The sequence below is a fragment of the Temnothorax longispinosus genome, chromosome 3 (assembly GCF_030848805.1).
Source record: "Temnothorax longispinosus isolate EJ_2023e chromosome 3, Tlon_JGU_v1, whole genome shotgun sequence".
NCBI lineage: Eukaryota > Metazoa > Arthropoda > Insecta > Hymenoptera > Formicidae > Temnothorax > Temnothorax longispinosus.
Window position 1 is genome coordinate 8,443,268 of NC_092360.1, and position 18,439 is coordinate 8,461,706.

General features: G+C 34.4%; 1 protein-coding gene and 1 non-coding gene across 5 annotated transcripts in view; one reads left to right on the forward strand and one right to left on the reverse strand.

The window, feature by feature from the left end:
• Nachra3 (nicotinic acetylcholine receptor alpha3 subunit) overlaps positions 1-18,439 on the reverse strand; it is an 81,010-nt gene that overhangs the window by 41,134 nt on the left and 21,437 nt on the right. For all 4 annotated transcript variants that reach the window (XM_071773982.1, XM_071773987.1, XM_071773981.1 and 1 more), the window contains exon 2: positions 18,117-18,175. The gene's annotated coding sequence lies outside the window, so the exon portion shown is untranslated. The remainder of the gene's footprint in view (positions 1-18,116; positions 18,176-18,439) is intronic.
• On the forward strand, positions 1,043-1,116 carry Trnan-guu (transfer RNA asparagine (anticodon GUU)). The gene has a single exon. It is a non-coding gene; the product is annotated as a tRNA-Asn (tRNA).

Here is an 18,439-nt window from a genome sequence, read left to right on the forward strand (position 1 = left end):
ATTTTATCTTAATATTTTTATATGTAAAGTGATATAAAAAAGTTGGTCTACGTAATGTGGGTCCGTGCAAAAATGCAGACAAATCATCTATATTATCAAAAATTGTCGAAAAATGTTTCTACCTGTAATCTGAAGTTTAATTTTCAATTTAATATTAAATCAACTTAAATGCCTATAATTAATATAAGTACATATGTGTGTTATACACTTATATGTATGCATGTACATACATATATACTTCCAAATATTTTGTCGATACACAAAAATAAATTTGACTGAAACTATCGCATTTTCATCGCCACGAATAAACACCGAAGATCCATTTCGCGTGTCTACAATATCAAAATTGAAATTCACTGAAAGAACATCGGTTTCAATGCTCAATACAAACATTGTCAGTAAAACTGTAAGAACAAACGTTACGATTTTCTGGTTTCGCACATTTTGATTGTATTCACTGCACGCCGGTCTGTTTATCGCGTTTATTTTGCGTGTTGTATGTTTGGATTATTGCATGTTAATTATGCACATTTTCAACCGCGGGTTATCATGACGATAAAAGAGGCACTCGTTTTTTCGTTTCTCATCACGGGCCAACACACGCGATCAATAGATGATGGCAGTTTCGGAAACATGCTATTTTTGCTCTTACAAAATGACGTCAAAATGATCGAACGATGCATTCGTGATGCAATCTAGCAAGCATATTTATTTTCTTTTCTTTTTTATTTCGAATTATTTCATAATTGCGCGATTGTGTAGTATAATTATTTATTTGTCTCAGAAATTCAAGAGATTTATATAAGAAAGAATTTACTTGATATTCTGTATATATATTTATTGGAAGAATATAATTTATATTTTATAATAAATTATATTAGATTATTATTTCTAAACTGCATTAGTTAAATTTAACAGATTTAGTCATATTTATATATGTATATATAATACAGATATACAAACACACACATAATATGTATATGTGTGTATATTTATATGTATATATATGTATAAACAACATGTAATAGAAGAAAAGGCAATAGCCTCCGTGGCGCAATCGGCTAGCGCGTTCGGCTGTTAACCGAAAGGTTGGTGGTTCGAGCCCACCCGGGGGCGTTTTTTTTAATATTTAATTATTTATATTTTAATTTATATTAATATTAAAATGTTAAATTATATTAATTTATATTAATATTAAAATTTTAAATATTTTTTTTTTATATTGTGTGTATATGTATAATATATATAACAATGTACATACAATATATAACTGTATTGTAAATTGTAATTATATATAAGTATATTGTATTATATAAGTATTGAGATTAGGATCTATGTTCAAGTAAAATAACCTCCCAAATCATTGGTCACAATTTTTGAAGTTGTTCTGAAAAACCCTACGCTCAGATATAGATATATATCTTTATTAATTTTATTTATTCATTTATTGTAAATCAAATTTCTTTTGTATTATTTCTTTTTAACTTCAACCGCTTTCGGAGAAATCACATATGCTGTAATTATAATATTAAAAAATATTGTCATTGATGTGATGACAGGCATAATATATACGGACCGATATTCATAGTCCGATCTTCTATTTAAGGTCATCTTAAATATGATCTCGAGACGCTATATGGTTATTTCATTGGTTAAACGGAGACAGTTAAGACAGTTAGAACTGCCCATGACCAAAGTTAAAACGATTTTAAATATAAGTTTGGACTATATAAATATCACCTATATGACTATAATATATAATATATAATATACGACTTATATGATATATTATAACATACTACGTTTATGGATGTGACGTCCTTCAGGTCTCATGGAAAAATATCTTAATATTTGTATGTTTTTTTTTTACAAAACATATTTTGTAATATAAAATCTTTATTTGTAATAAGCCTAGAAATGTAGAGAAGAAAGGCGAAAGGATAGATAAAATGTGTCGAAAATCATATTATACGATAGAAAAAAAAGATGAATTCTTTCGTGCGCAAATAGTCGAAAATATAAAATAACGTTTTTTTAAGGCTTTTGTTTTCGAAACTTTGAAAATAGAAGAATTAATAACATATATGCGCACTTTTTAAAAATATTTTTCTGCACGTTTTATTTTTGCACGTTAGCTTTTCGATACTACAATTTGCTAGAAGATAACGTTACGTAAGAAAATTATTTTTTTTTTTGGCTTTTGGTCCCTTCCTTCTTAAAATATTTCACTAAAAATGCAATGATTCAGCACATCAGCATAGTCAGCACATCAGAAGAACTCATGAAATATTTATGCGAGCGAGAATCGAGTCTTGCAAAATATCTACTATCTACTCGTGTCTCAATCTCGAACACGTGCGGCACTTACACAAGCGCGTCAGTGGACGATATGTATATGTGCGTGGACCGAGCCAGCAATGTAGCTGCTCCATTCACCACTAGATGTCGCAAAGAAACTTAGTTTACTCGTAAGAAAAAATCATCCAGAATGCTATATAAGAGGACTGGCGAGACACTCAGATCAGTCATCAGTAAGGATATCACTGATCGATACAGCAGATGATGAATTTCTGGAGATGATCACTGATTAGACTCCACCCTGCTCCCGTAGAGGTATCGCAATCTACGGCCGTCAGGAAATCTGATGCTGCTGATGACTAAATTTTTTCACTTACTGATGACTCGATGCTTTTTATTTATTTCGTAATGCAATATTAAAATAATTAAAGTTATTCTATTTTTAAAACATTGAGTAACAATAATATAGAACACTACAATTTTTTATTATTATCGCCACCAACACTATTCAGTTTTCTCAACAGAACAAACCGTGGTGTTTTGGATGCATATTGAAAGAAGAAGTTTATATGAAAAAATCTGTTTATCCAGAAAAGTTATAATACGGCAACTGCTTTTATGTGTGGTTACTAAATTACAAAGCATGTTTTCGCATGCTAAATATCCCATGACTATTATTATTGCTCAGTAACTGGAGTGCACTAATGTGTATTTTAACGTAAATAAAACGTATTCATATATAATAACAAGTTTATACACGTCAAATATTGATAACAGTAATATTGATTCTTTTCCTCTTTCAGTGTTTCACGCGTTTCAATATTTTTCTTGCTTTATAATATTTATTCAAAATAATTTTCTCCTAGAAATAGTATGTATATATATGTATATATATATTTCAAATCGGAGAATATATTACCAAATCAATTGAAATGTACACGAAATATGAATAAAATATCGATTACGTAATATCAAAAAATTGCAATATATCACTGCATATATATTTTTTAGTTCAATTTTTGGATAATTAACTAAAATTAATACAATAATTACATGTTAAGCAATTGTATAGGAAAGTATATGAATATATATATATATATATAACATTGATACGCGAATTTTCATAAATTCAGTAATGAGATAATGTAATCTTACACTTATGAATTGCATTTATCACAACTTTGGTCGCTTTAAACTTCCAACTTTTCTCTAATGTGAGGGAATTGCATTCAACAGTATATCCAAAATCCCGTTAACATAAGACTAACGCAATACATGCGTTCGCGTGCCAGCCGGTTAATCGAAACTCATTAGGAGTCGGCGTCGCGTGCGTCACGTGTGTCACGTGTCCGGAACACGCGACATGTTCGACGCTTATCATATGTAGGGAACCGGAAATCGGGGCAGAGACTAGAGACGATGGCGGAAGTTCACGTGTCTCTCATCCGCGGACGGGAAGTTCGAGAGCCCACGGGAGGATCCCTTAATGCCTGTGAAAACGAATACCTGTCGTGCGGATAGTTGTCGGATCGTTGCATGTGTAACGTCGATAACACGGCATCAAGCGCAGTTGAATTTTACGTTCGCGGTTTCGCCGCAGGTCACGTATCCAAATATTGGAAAATTCTGAACGGTTGCTTTTTATCTGACGTCTTTGTAGGACCGTTTTTAAACGCCAGATTATTTTCGTTTCTTTGAGCTTTTTACGCGACTGAGATCTTAAAGCAGAAACACGAAAATGAAGACGTAATTGAGATAGAAATGGAATTAAATATCGTCAATAAATATCAACAATAAATTTAATGTAAATGTGCATGATTTTTTATACATAATATATATATATTTTTATTCATGATATGTAAAATATATTTTCTTATTTATTAGCTCTTTGTCTTTTGCTAACTATATAGTCGTTTTTATTTTTTAAAATCTATTTTATTTTCAATCTAAGAATAATGTAAAAATAAGTTACATTACAATTAGTCAAATGTAATATATATATATATATATTAATTATCATCTACGTTAGATACATTTCTCTTCGGTGAGAAATATCCCTTTTATCGTATTCCTGTCAAGTCGCAGTGAAAATGAAAAGCCTAACATTTTAGAATGGAACCAAATGCCTATCAACTCCCGATCGTTTGACAAACTTCATTTTGAGCTTCCGCACGTTTGATCTAGTCAAAAGACTGAACCGACAAAGAGAATAATGGCCGGGGCCGATAAAAAGAGATGCAGCAAACAAACGAGAAAACTAATTATCTGTGCAAAATAGAGACGACTGTGAAGCGCGCACGCAAACCTCACAATAGAGAGAAGATTGGTAAAACGAAAAATAAAACCATTGAAAGTAAAAGGCCGTGTTTCAAGCCGAAAGCTTTAATTCTTTGTGCGCAAAGTCGGAAAAGCCGAAAGATGGGAGTGTTAAAAGAAAGTGAAAACAAATAGGAGTTGTAAAATTCTGTCCCCGTTTCTTCCGATCCCTTGAGACCATAATTTTCTTCTTTCGCGAGAATCTCACCTCGAAGCGTGTTGCTCGAAAGCCCGCTTAACTCTCGGCGATCCTTCTCTTTATTCACAACACTTTCGTCGGAATTTTTCTGTTGCATGCGGATATCGTTTGTGGTGTTTTATCTGCCTCGCGAATCTGGGGTCCTATTCTCGAATTGTTTCATGAAACTCGCATGCGAAATTCAATGCTTTTCGAATAGGAAATCGCATACGAAAATTATTAGGACAGGCTCGAGAATACGGTCCCTGGCTTCATCGCATTGTAGGATGTTTTAGAAAAAAAAAAATTACACAAGAGCGGCGAGTAAATTTCTCGTGTTACTCGCGTTTTAAAATTGGACCTTGGTTTATTTATATATTACCGCACAAGGATTGCCAATTCTCTCTCTCTCTCCCTCTTCCTCTCCCCCCCCCCTCTCTCTCTCTTTCACTCTCTGTGTCAAAAAAGATCGGTGCCTTTTGAAACATTTTTTTCACAAATTTTTCGAGTCGGGCGGATACCGTCCTTTCCCCTTAGGTACCACACTCAAATCGTCGGAAGCTTCTTTAGTCGCGGCTGAAGCTTACTGATAGGCTTCTTGAAGCAAGCTCGATTGCCCCGATCTTCTTTGTCGCGATAATGACTTTCCACCTTCTCTTGCCGGCGTTACGACGCTCACCTACGCGCGGCGGCACTTTTATCCACCGCAATTTTTTCACCCTCTACGAATTTTTTAGCTCCTCGAGTAACCCAATTCCTTCGTCACAGGTGAATCTTCGCTTTGCGACCTAGCACGCCCTCGCTTCATCGATCTCACGTTTTCCTCTCGTTTATCGTTTTCATTTTATGTCAGACGATTGCGCGGATTTGATTAAAGATCTAATAAATGCAGATCAACAACGACGGGGTTCGATAAAGTATATTCTCACAGAAAAATTCTCAACACGATCTCGGACTTAGGAGAAAATAAATTTTCTCGAGTTTGCGGATATATTGCTATTTGTATCTGGTTACTTTCAATTTTATAGTATATCAACCCTTTTACATCCAGTAGGACATATATGTCCCGATAAGTTTAAAAAAGCATATCTCATAAATATTGAGTCACTACAGTTAAATGGGGTGATTTACAGGTTTAACTTGTAAAAAGTATTGTGATAAACATTATTATAAAATATTCAAAAAATTACTTACAGAAAGATTCAAAATTTCTCGGATTAATCATGAAATTCTTGACACGAGCGCGTTATCTTCGCATAACGCTTACTCAAATATGATTATAATAATATAAGTTTCTGATGATATTTATGCTATATATAAGATATAATAAAACTCTTAAATTTCTTGAATCTCAATGATAAAAGGAATAGAAGAGCGGCTATTGATTAATACTCGCGGATAAATTAATGTAGTATTAAATTAAAGCGAAAACTTATAACTTACTATGTAATTCTTATCAACGTTTTGTTATGTTTTCAAAACTTGGTTGTATAAATTATATCTGTACTCTGCGATCCTGAGAATACACAAGCAATACAAACAGATCAATGCAACGTGCAAACTTTCATCAGAAAGTTTCTCAATACAAATTTAATATAAACTTTCAGAAATTGAAAATATTTTATTCTTTGCATCCGCCATATTGGAACTTCTACCTCGAATTCTTACGTTACGTTGCAATACCATTTTTGTATTCAGCAATCCCAAAAACTTTAAAAAATAATTAAACTACATGTTTCTTTTCTTGAAAAAAAAGTCGAACGTTGGAAAAGCTTATAAGAGAAAATTCATTTACCTCACAGCAATTTAATAAAAAATATTTTCTACAGATTAAAATGATTTTTATATAGCTTCCAAATAATTCAACGGTAAATAAATTTTCCTAAGTGCTTGCGATTGCCCTTTTCGAGGAGGAAAACTTTCTTAAGCTCGTCCGTAATGTTATTATATGTAATTGACTTTAGCTGTTTCAGTTTTTACTATAGAATATTTTTGGGGGGGATCGGAGCAAAACGTAATTTGGAAGAAGAAAGGAAAAGGGACTTTTGCTACATGACAAGCAAGAGGTTAGAGGTGAGACGCGAAGCCCTAAAAGGCTAAGACGGTATTCTTGGAAGAGAGATCCCGAAAGCTACGACACGCTGACAAATTGAGTTTTAGTCCTCGCCGGCCGTGTCCTTCTATTCCGATGGATTTTTCCCACGGGTCAATAGAACGACTTTTCCCGCTCGATCCTACGGGATTCGATGTCACGTATATACCATCTTCCCGCTCTTTGCTGGCTCTGCTGGGGAACGAGCGACGGTCACTTTTCCTAGTATCGCCCGGTAAGTCATATTGTTAAATGGAACATGATGGAACGTAATGACTCGCTTCCATCTCCAAGCGGCGTAACGTAATATCGTAAAAGTGGAATGTAGAGTAGGCGCACCGATGAGTAACCACCCGGGAATTATCGTGAATTGTAAAAGCGTATGAGGCACTGTGGTATTTAAAGAATAGCGGATTTACAGGCCGGAAATTTTGCATTTTTTTGAATTAGTTATTGCAAAGTAGGTATGGAAATTACATTGAGAAAAAAATTTTGTTAATCCCAAGAAATATTTAGTCCGATACGTTCAACTAAACATTTTAGTTAGTTAACTAAACATTAGTTAAATTAATTAATTCTTGATTAAAGAAACTAAATAAATTGTTAAAACAACTAATGTTTAGTTAACTAACTAAAATGTTTAGTTGAACGTATCGGACTAAATATTTCTTGGGATTAACAATTTTTTTTCTCAGTGTACGAAAAATCTTTGACAATAAAACTATCGGAGCTAAAGAAGTAAAAAGTAAACATTGAAATTGTAACTTATTTAGCTTAAAGTAATATCTTTTATCAAAACCATCTATTAACTAATCATATTAAACTTACGAGTAATTAATAGATTATAAATTTTGTAAAATAATATTGCTATTGTTTCAAATCTTTGGATTTTTTGACTGATATACTCTTCACAGAAAAGGTCTGATGATTAAATCAATTCTATCATCATTATTATTTCGTTACGGTGAAAGCATGCTCGTTTTTCTCGTTTTAAATCTCGAGGAGAGTTAATAAAATCTCTGGTAAAAACGTGCGAGTACCACAAAGCCGGGGGCCTATGATTCTGGCCTAAGAGTGTCACGTACCGTTGGCAGCTACGACCGGAGTTACTTTATCTTGTCCTATCCTTGCTGGCTAGATGGCGGTCATCAGAACGTACAGATTTACCCCCGTAGCGCGATAACAAGATGAACTTTCGGCCGCTGCGCTAGATAGTTGGAGTGATACATGGATCATTAGGGAGTCAGGTCGCTCGTTATCGTCGGTTATCATCGACTCGCTCCGATAATTCCGTGCCTTCGCGCTTGTCGCGATAAAGGGGACAGCAATTTTACGAAAAGACAAATCTCGAAGGTGGTTACCTAATGGTAATATAGTTTTAGTCTTGTCGGTGAAATACCTACACCTCGGGAGGTAAATTTGTGAACAAGGCTCATTTACAAGATCTCAACTCCGAATCGTTGTTAGATCTGCCGTGTACCGGCGCAAATTCTGCCTAGCTCGTATTACTCGACGAAGAAAATCGCAGATGTTCGAAACTTGGAAACGTGGGAAGATAGACCGCAAGATAGACGTCATTATACGTCATCGTTTTCCGTTGCTCAAGTGTGTAATTTCTCATTTATCACTAAAATGTACACCTTAAAACTTCTATCTAAAAATATAGTTACTTAGAAGTGTAGCAGAGTTAATTTCTTATTATTAATTAATAAAAGAAATAAGAGAATTAATAATAGGAAATTAATTCTGCTACACTTCTAACAATAAGTAATTACATTATTAGATAGTGTATATATATTTATGTATGTACATGTGTATATACACATATATATACGACCACAGATATATTAAGATATATGTTTTCAAATAAAAAGCGAGTTTTAGAGGAACGATAACAAGCGTGGTTAATTCGGCATTTTTCTAATTATACTTCAACTATAAGGAAAGTTTCTTTCATTTATCAATCGTGATGAAGTTTTGCTGAATGTCGAAACTTTGGTCGTACTTCTGGCTCGTTCAAAAACTCTCGAGACCCCATTATGATGAGTAAATGTTCTCGATACGGAGATTAATTACTCTCAAGATGTGCAAAAGTTTTTTGAAAGTTCTTCTATCAGAGTCAGATAGCTCATCAAAATTTAAAAAAATTAAAATATTTGTGGAACTTAATCAAATAACGAAATATTACTTGCTTAGTTTCAGCTGGCTTTTTAATTTGAGTTCTAGTGTCTTATTGACAACACACACACAGCACAGAGAGAGAGAGAGAGAGAGAGAGAGAGAGAATAAAAAATATAAATATTAAAATATTGATATTAAAATTATTTGAATTAGTAAAAAGATTGCAGCAAACGATGGTTGTCCTCGAAACGTTCTCCAGTTTAGAATTCCAAAGCGATCGAAGGATCTGGAATTAATAAGATGGGATGTTTCGGAACTCCAGTCCAAGTACACGGTGACTGTTATTCGTGAAAAACCAATTGTGATTTGTATGCATAATTCATTGAACGGTACTTCGCGGCTATGCTGTTTCAACGGGGACAGCCTTCGAGATTTCCCGGGAAAAGTGAAAAGTGTTCCCCCCTTCCATCGTTCCTTCTCTCCGTTCCGTCGAAAGATTTTTTTCTCCGTTAGGGAAATAACGGGGAACAAGCCGGCCGAGTAGACAAAGCGTACGACGCTGCCAGCCGCCACATTCGCGGAACTTTTGCAGCGCCATTTCGCCCGACTAAACTTCAACGGGATTTTCATAAAGCCCAACGTATAGAACCGAGAATACGCCGGTGATTCGCAGGATGGCGAGGATGAGACAGTGCGGCGCGGGGGATGGCGCGGAGCAGCGAAATGGAAGGGAAACTTCGCTATCCATATCGTGAAAACTCACGGCGTGAGTTATCTCTTTCCTCTCTCTCGCCTCGGTCTCGCGGCCGCGACATCAAAAAGCAAAAAAATCTTGGCAACTAGAAGTTTACGATCAATTCTACGAAGTTTATGTATCGTTAGCTAGCTGGGAATTTGAGATATCTAACAACGAACCTCAGAAAATTGAGATACATGATCGAAGGCTTAAAAATCAGATCGTATCAAATACAAGTTTTACGAGAGACGAGACTTTTAATGTTTAGGTAGCTGTAAATCATTGGGGGTTCCGGAGTAACATAGATTTTTATTTCACTCTCGAATATCTCTTATAATATGGCATGAAAGAGATATGATTTAATATTATGGCTCAAGAAATATGATCAAAGTATACACATAGATTTGCGGAAATTATTAAACTCAAGCAGATTAGACAATGAGAGACAAAAGGTAATTGACAGGACGTAAACAACAAACGGTCAATCGTGAATTAATCGATTCATTTAACAAATAGCTTTATTATTGATAAACGAACAAACAGTTCGGTTCAAAATTGGGACTCTTCTATAGATATAAGTAAATATAATCAGTCGAAAATACATAAAGATCAGATAAAATTCTCATTCTGTTTATTTTGACTTTGTATCACTGAGAAGGGTGGCGATCGAATAAAAACCGACGACTCTTGGCCGGATTTGATTTCGGAGTCTTAGACTCACTAGCCCAGCGCATCTCTATGCGCCACGATCGTCAAACCGAAATATTCGTTCACTCGTTTATTCATCATTTGTTTATCGTTAATAAAACTGTATGGTCGTCGGATAAATCGACAGATTCACGATTGGAAAAATTTGTTGTTTGCTTTCTTCAACTGCGTATTAACTCTCATTGCCTGATTTTTTTTATCTTTCGATTGCAGATCTTAGAATCTTACTTCAATTTGTTTTTCAAATAAATTATACGCCGATTACTTTCTTAAATAGAATGATATTTTAGACATACTGAAGCCGGGCGATAAAAATCGACGTCTTTAGTTAATAAACTTTATAATTATTTTTCTTCTCCGTTATTTAGCTCCCTAAATTCAGCGCAATAAGAGGATGAATAATGCGAACAGAAAAGAGGTCGATAGTAAAGGAGGAGTTCTGGATATGAATCGCACCTGCGATCCATGGAATATCTAGACGCCATCCATCTACGTCGTCGAGGACAACTCGTTCAGCATATCAATCGTCTCTTTAGTCGTGACGAATGGCACAACGAGCCAAAAAATATGGCTCCTTATCGTTCTTTTCTTTTCTTTTTCTTTTTCGCTATTTCTCTCTCTTTCTTTCTCTCTCTTTCCTCATGATAAACGAATAAACAAACATGCGATGCTACCATCGCCAATGATTATAACAAGTCATTTAAATATTGTTCTCCTAAACAGGGAAAAATATTACAAACATTGAAGAACATGAATCGCGCGAGAACTCGAAAAACTTTTGGATATATTTTCTGAAATTTAATGAGAAGATTTAATTCCAAGCAAATTTGATTTTGACAGAAATCTATTCTTTCTCTTTAAGCGTCAGTTACAAATATTCAAAGTTAATTGTTCAAAACTGTGTGAGCAGCATTCAGTGAAATCACTGTTTCTAAAAACAATGTCAAAATTTATCAGAAAGAATATATGGATAAAAAGAGCTGACGATAAAATGCTTTCGAACATTTTTTTAACGATATACTCGTACAAGAGATTTCATAAAGATTTCAATATCAGTACTAATCTCCGCGTACCATATGAGAGAAAGAGAGAGAGAGAGAGATTGTCTTCACCACATTTTCTTCAATTATCTCGAGCGGTCACCACTATTACCATCATATACAGAGACAATCGATTTGCCTGAAAAGCACACGATTCACGAGTTATCGCTTCCGCGATGATCCTGTTTCTGTTTCCAATTTCCTTTCTGTCGTGCTGAATCTGGAACACAGCTCTTCTTTCGTTCATAAAGTTTCAATAAAATTCGTCCAGAAACGAATGGCTAAACGAACGCCCTCCGCCCTCCGCCCTCCGCCCTCGCTCACCCCTCGCTCACCCCCATGCCTCATCCAGCTCACTCTCCGAAACAAATTACCTCTGTAGGCATTCAAACTACCGAAAGCTATTACGCGGCTTCACCGGTGGAAATTCTCGACGAAATGTTGTCCTAAACGGTTCGATTCCGCGGATAGGAGAGACACAGTCAGCCAACCATGCACCGGATCGTCGCTTTAACTCGCGCGCTTAACGAAGCGATACGAGATCCTCATCGTCTTCACAGCGGCAAGTGTGGTTGAAGCATGACAAGCGATACGAAGTTCGAGAAATCGGGGCAATCGAGAAATTATAAAGCATACATTTAGTATATCACGGTAATAGCGTTGTTTATTGGAATACGTACTGGATGTATTTGTATAATAAATCTTTCAAAAAGACTTAATATCGAAATAATTTCGCTAAAAATTTTAGCAATAAATGTACATTTAGTCATGCGAAATTGCAATACCGTAAAAATCGTAAATTATAAAATCATCAAAATCAAATAATTAGATATTACTGGACACCAGATATTAGAATGGAATAGAAATTCTTATAATATCGATAATATCAATAGGTGATATACTAAATGTAACTATATTATGCACTAAAGACAAAAAATTATATATTTTGTTTTAGTCATTGTTTAATATTAATGTTGCAGTTTTAATAAAATAGATAAAATTCTTATAGAAAGACGAATATATGAGAAAAAGCAAGATCTTTATAATCTATCGGGAATATAAATGATTAACTGGTAAAAAATAGTCACATTTGAAATATTATCCATCTAAATCGTTTAATAATAAAGGATATTCTACAAACCGCGTTTGTATAATTCGAAGAACTCTAATAAATAGATTTTAAGCATCGAATGTGATATTATATTATTAGGATAAAAGAAGAAAAGACTGTCCAGAATTAACTCGTTATTTTCTTGTTTGAATCATTATCTATAACGGACGCAACCAGGCCAGAGCTCTTTGTAAGCACATCTGAACGAGAAAGTTCGGCCGATCTTTACGCACTCCATTCTCGATGAGGAAAGTTCGATTCTGCGATACGATAGATGTTAATGAAATTAATGAAAAAACGCCCTCAAAGTTTTTTGCCTTAAAATTTGTTCTAATCGTTTTTTATTATGGAAATGCATATTACCAGAATGAAAACTTCCAAAAACAAACCCGACTTTCCTTATATATTTGTAAAACAAAAAAGAAAACATAATCTATAACAAAGGTCTATTTTCTATAAACTTGTAAAACTTTCACGCTTTCTAAGTATTTTCTAAATATAGATTTAAGATAGTTTAAAAATAAACCTTCCAATTTTCTTATGAATAAGCTCACGGCAGTGGAATAAAAAAAAAGACGTCAACAATAAAAAGATGAATGCATAAGTTACAATCCTCGAGTGTAAATAACATAATTCTGTTTTTTACATATATATTACTTATATATTATTTATTCAGCCATGAGAGATGGAGACAAATTTGGTACCCTAAGGGCTGTGCCCATTATGAAAAGAATCAGAGAAAATGTTGCGAAGAATAGCATGTTTCTGAAATATTTCGGAACTTTTTTTTTTATTATTAACTATTGTATGTCTACATCTCGCTCAATAACGTAGTTTCTTTTAATCAAAAAAAAATCTAAGAGTGTAACATGCTTCTATGCTTTGATCCAGATCGTGCGTGCGCGCGCAATATTTTGTTTAAAGATGAGGAACACGTACAAGCGTTAGATCGAGCGGCATGCAAAGCTCTCACGTTCGCGAGAATCCTCGGGGGAGAAGCGGAAGTATACGGGATACCGTATACGAACGTCGTTCTTTCTGACGTTTCTCGCGTGCCCAGGGATTACGACACGAAATTCGAACGGAACTAATTTGCCCCGACCCCAAAGTCCCCGCAGTGGCGGATGTCTTCGGATCTTCGGAGCTTCTCCGACGTGCTACACAGTAGTGACGTAACTAACGCTCGCAGGTATACTTCCTTCGCGTCGCGGACAAATTTACGATACCCTTCAACCTTTACCATCGACAACGTCGATCTCGATTACGCCGACGAATTTCGATACTTTCTCTTCCTTTTCTTTTCCTCTCTTTCCCCTTCCACCCCTTGATCTTCCCACATGTGTCTTCCTACGTGCAGGTATCTACGGGATGATGTTACCTCTATGGCGCGATGTAATTTGCGCCATAGAAAGATAAGAAGAGTGCAGCGAGGCGACGTTAAACATTAATAATTATCTGCAGTGGAGATATGAAACTTTAAACGCGATTTCTCTCATTTCACGTTTCACCTTCGGGACTTGTCCTGCGCTTAAATTAAAAACAAACTGCGCGCGTTGTGTTTTCTACACGGAATTTGTGGAGGATTTATAATACGTGCGTTTACCCACTTTTATTCGACGTCGTTTTAGTCGTCTCCCCACTGCCGTGAGTTTATTCGTAAGAAAATTGAGGAACTCTTATTTCCAAACCGACTCAAATCCATATTTAAAAAATATGGAAATCACGGGGAGCTTAGCAATGCGTAATCTTCACAGAAAATGCAGATCGTGCTTTCTCCATTTTTTAAAAATACAGATTTAAGACGGATCTATTTCCTACGGAAATTATATGTTACGAAGTTTCTGTTTTCAATTATGGCAGACGATGTTCTTCCGCAGATTTAAAAGTAAATTCATATTATCTCACCGCGATGCGAATGGTTTCACGCCCCTATAATCGCAAGTGGAATCGCTCCTTTCTACCGCGACGTTTTAACAGTCCTTAAACATTAAATAGCGCAAACCGCAACTGTATAATTTCTCCGATCTCCGATGCGATTGGATCATACGTTACGATCTAAAGGGACAAGAACGTATGTATATATACACACATTCGCACGCGTATGTACACATACACAAATATATACATACATATATGTGTGTAAGTGTAAATATATATGTATATGTGTGTGGTATATATGAATATGGTCTCGCGGCCTTATTTTACGTATTTTCACTCTTGTCCTCGTGCCGCAGATCGCAGCTTTTGTCGTTCTCTTTTCGTCGCACCGTCCGTAGATTCAGGTCAGCCCCGGTCGTTGCTTTTGCAGCAGTGTACATCTCACCCGACCCCCCGCCCCCCGCGGCCTCTTTAACCCTTCTGCTATTCGACTACCTCGTCGCGAACTCGCGTTCATTGCACTCCAGACGCAGTTAGCGCATCGCAGTCGGGAAACGCGCCAACTTGCTCGTATACGCGCGATAAAATAACTATATAAAAATCGTTTTTACGTCGTAGTGTCGTTCAGTAAGGTCGGATAAATCAGTTCGTGTGGTTAAATATGTGCTTTAAATTTACGTGTGGATTTAACAAAATGCCAAGAAACGCGGTAGCTAAGAGTATGTTTTGTACATAATATACCACTTTATTTTCCAATTTACCAACTTAACAAAGTGCATCGCATTCTTCTCGGAAACTCGAAATTTCAAACAGATTCTCAAAAAGTAATCTCGAAGAGATTTCAAAAAATATATTTATATATAGTTATAATACTTCTTTTAGATTATTTTATATTTGTAATCTCTGCTTGAATCAACTTTTAATAGTTAATTCTTAAAAGAGACGCGTATAAAATTGAAATTTCTCTTTTTGCGCTTCTCCAATGCTGATTAGTTTTCTTGTTTTGCTTACTTTATACAGCAAACAGCTGTCATGTTGTGCATTTTAATATCTTGAATAAAACAGAATTACCTGCTATGTGAGTAATTTTATCCGTGATTGAAAACTTGATTTGTTTTTGAAGATGGAAGGAAATCATAGTACGCTCGTCATAAGTTCGTACCAACACGTGTTACTTCGTACCACAAACAACTGTCATTACGGGAATTGTATATTTTGACAGTTTAATAAGCGTTAAGGATTTATATTTGTGCGAATTTTATTAAAGTCAAATTTAATATTAATTCGAGAATAGAATGATATATGTATAATATTAAACATCCTTTTATAGTAGAAATATTCATTTGTATTGTTGTACATTTATAATACCTAATCAAAATGTATTAACAATGTATAAAAACTTAAATTCCAATTAAAGATGAAATCATCAATTTATCATAATTGATATAATTTACATAATATCTATAAATTCTCAAGAAGACACTTTTGTAAACAAAATTCGATTTTAAATCAAAGAATGTATAAATAAATAATATATTATCTAATAATATATTAGATATGTAATCAAGTTAAAAAACAAAACCCCAGTTAAGTAATAGAAAAGTTAATATCTGTATATCTATAATAACTATAATATGGACTGAAAATTAATTAGTTTGCGTTAAGCATAATTATTTTGAGCGCGCAGAGAAACTTTTCTCGATGTTAATATTTAATTTTAATCGTTTATAATTTTGATATTATTGCAATCTTTAAAGTTTTACGATTTTCGAATCTAGTTAACTCAAAATTAGAACTATGTAAATTAAATATTTTCTTTAATATTTTATTTTATAGCGTATCTTTATTCTATAAAAATGCAAAAATTTGAAATAATTAGCTGAAAATTTATGTGAAAATGAGTGAAACTAATATATGTATCTACTACAAATCGTAGTGTGTACGTGTAGGTACCATAATGACAAATTTCAACTGATTAGTCCTCATATTAAAAGTATATAATACATACAATATGTTTGTATCAATAATATAGTTTTGTTCTAATATTAGTAAAATCTATCATGTGCGCGTAAACTAATAGGAATAACGTATTCTTTGTTGTCAGTGATTTTAATAACAAATAATAGAAAATTACTGAAATATTTAGGCGAACGTTTTATTCGATTCTGATGAAATATTTTAGTATTGATGTCTTCAATCTTACTAGATTCGCGAGAATTCTCAGCGAAGGACAAGCTATAACAACTGGCAAGTGACTGACGCATTATTTCTTCGTTACTTCGTAGTTATTATCAATTATTATTCCTGCCCGACGTGCACGACATTCAATTTTACGAGCCATTAAACATGAAGTTCTCCAAGCGGCCGCGTACTCCGCCCTCGCAGTTTCTGGTTTAACGCTCCTTGGAATGTCGAAGAAACGCGATCGGTTACGATGAGGGCAAGGCCCAAGCAGATTACTCACAATCGCTCGCATCTCTCCTTCGGAACATAAAATGTTCCAGGTCTAATATATTATTTATTTATACATTCTTTGATTTGAAATTGAATTTTGTTTTACAAAAGTGTCTTCTTGAGAATTTCTCTCATCATTTGTCCCGAGTTTCCAATCCTCAATTTCTAAATTAAACAAAGGGGTACTTTACCATCTGTTTGAATTTGATTTAAGTTCTTCAGTTTTAGTCGCTATAACTTTAGAATTATTAATCACCTCTTTCCCCTTCTATTAAGAAAATTTCTACATTAAATATAGTACAAAATTCACAAATAAAATATCTCTCTTTCTCTTTCTATCGATGTCTGATGGGACATTTTATACACTTAAAAAATTCTCTAAAAAAGCAATTTCAAAAACAAATCCCAAAGAGCTGATTAATCATTGAGCGTTGAAACAAGTTGGGAATTTATACGGAGGATTTTAGTTTTGCTGGAATTTTACATTTCAATCAATGACGAATTAATTACGGCACTTCGGACTTATTACGCGCCGCACTCATACGAAAACAGGCAGACATGGATACAAACGCACACGTCGAGACATGACACAGCAGTCTCACGGCGTATAATTCCTCCCGTCGCCGGTATTGTTTACTAACTGAAAGGTAGAATTGTTATAATAAATTAATTGGCGCTGTTGGCGCCGGTTATTGCTGTGTAACTCGGCTCGTTACTACGCGACGTATTGTCGTCGCGCTCGCAATTACGGGGCTTTACGCCATGAAACTCGTCGTCTTTACGTACGAATTAGCATATCGTTATCTTCGCTGCGTACTGTAATTAATTTAATTCGCGTGATCTCCGGATTTAGCGATCTCCTCAAGCAAGTCGTGAATTCTATCTTGACGTATAAAAATAATTTCTATTTTGTCGTTTCTTAGCGTCACTCATTTTATTATTACCGTTATTATTTATTATTTTAATTCAACGGAATAGTGTATTCATTTTTTATTCATTTTGCAGAGAAACATTTTATTAGCATTTAGCTTAATAAATTTCTTGAGAAGATTTGCATGTAAAAGCAGAGAATTTCTTGCTTGCACAAACAAGGGCTGTAAAAGCTTGCTGCTTTCGTTGTTATTGAGGAATCGGATTTATGAGTTAAGCAGTGTAAAGAAGAATTAAGTGTCGTAGAGACTTACCTTAGACAGCTGCCTTTAAGGGCGTCTGGGCGAGAAGAGAGTCTCTATTGGACGGTTCCCTGTAAAAAAAAATCGTCTATATATTATTCTTTTATTTTTATACTCCCACACATTGTTTTACATAAAATACTTTTTTGTTATATTTCTAATACATCTTATTATTATAGAAGAAATTAGCGGAACAATTTGATATTTTCAAAGATATGCTTCTCACGATTTTAATATTTCGTTTTTCTTATCATTCTAAACATGACATATGAATAAATAATGAATTTAAGTAATTATTTTTATCATGTTTATCATGTGACTTTTCGGAATCATCG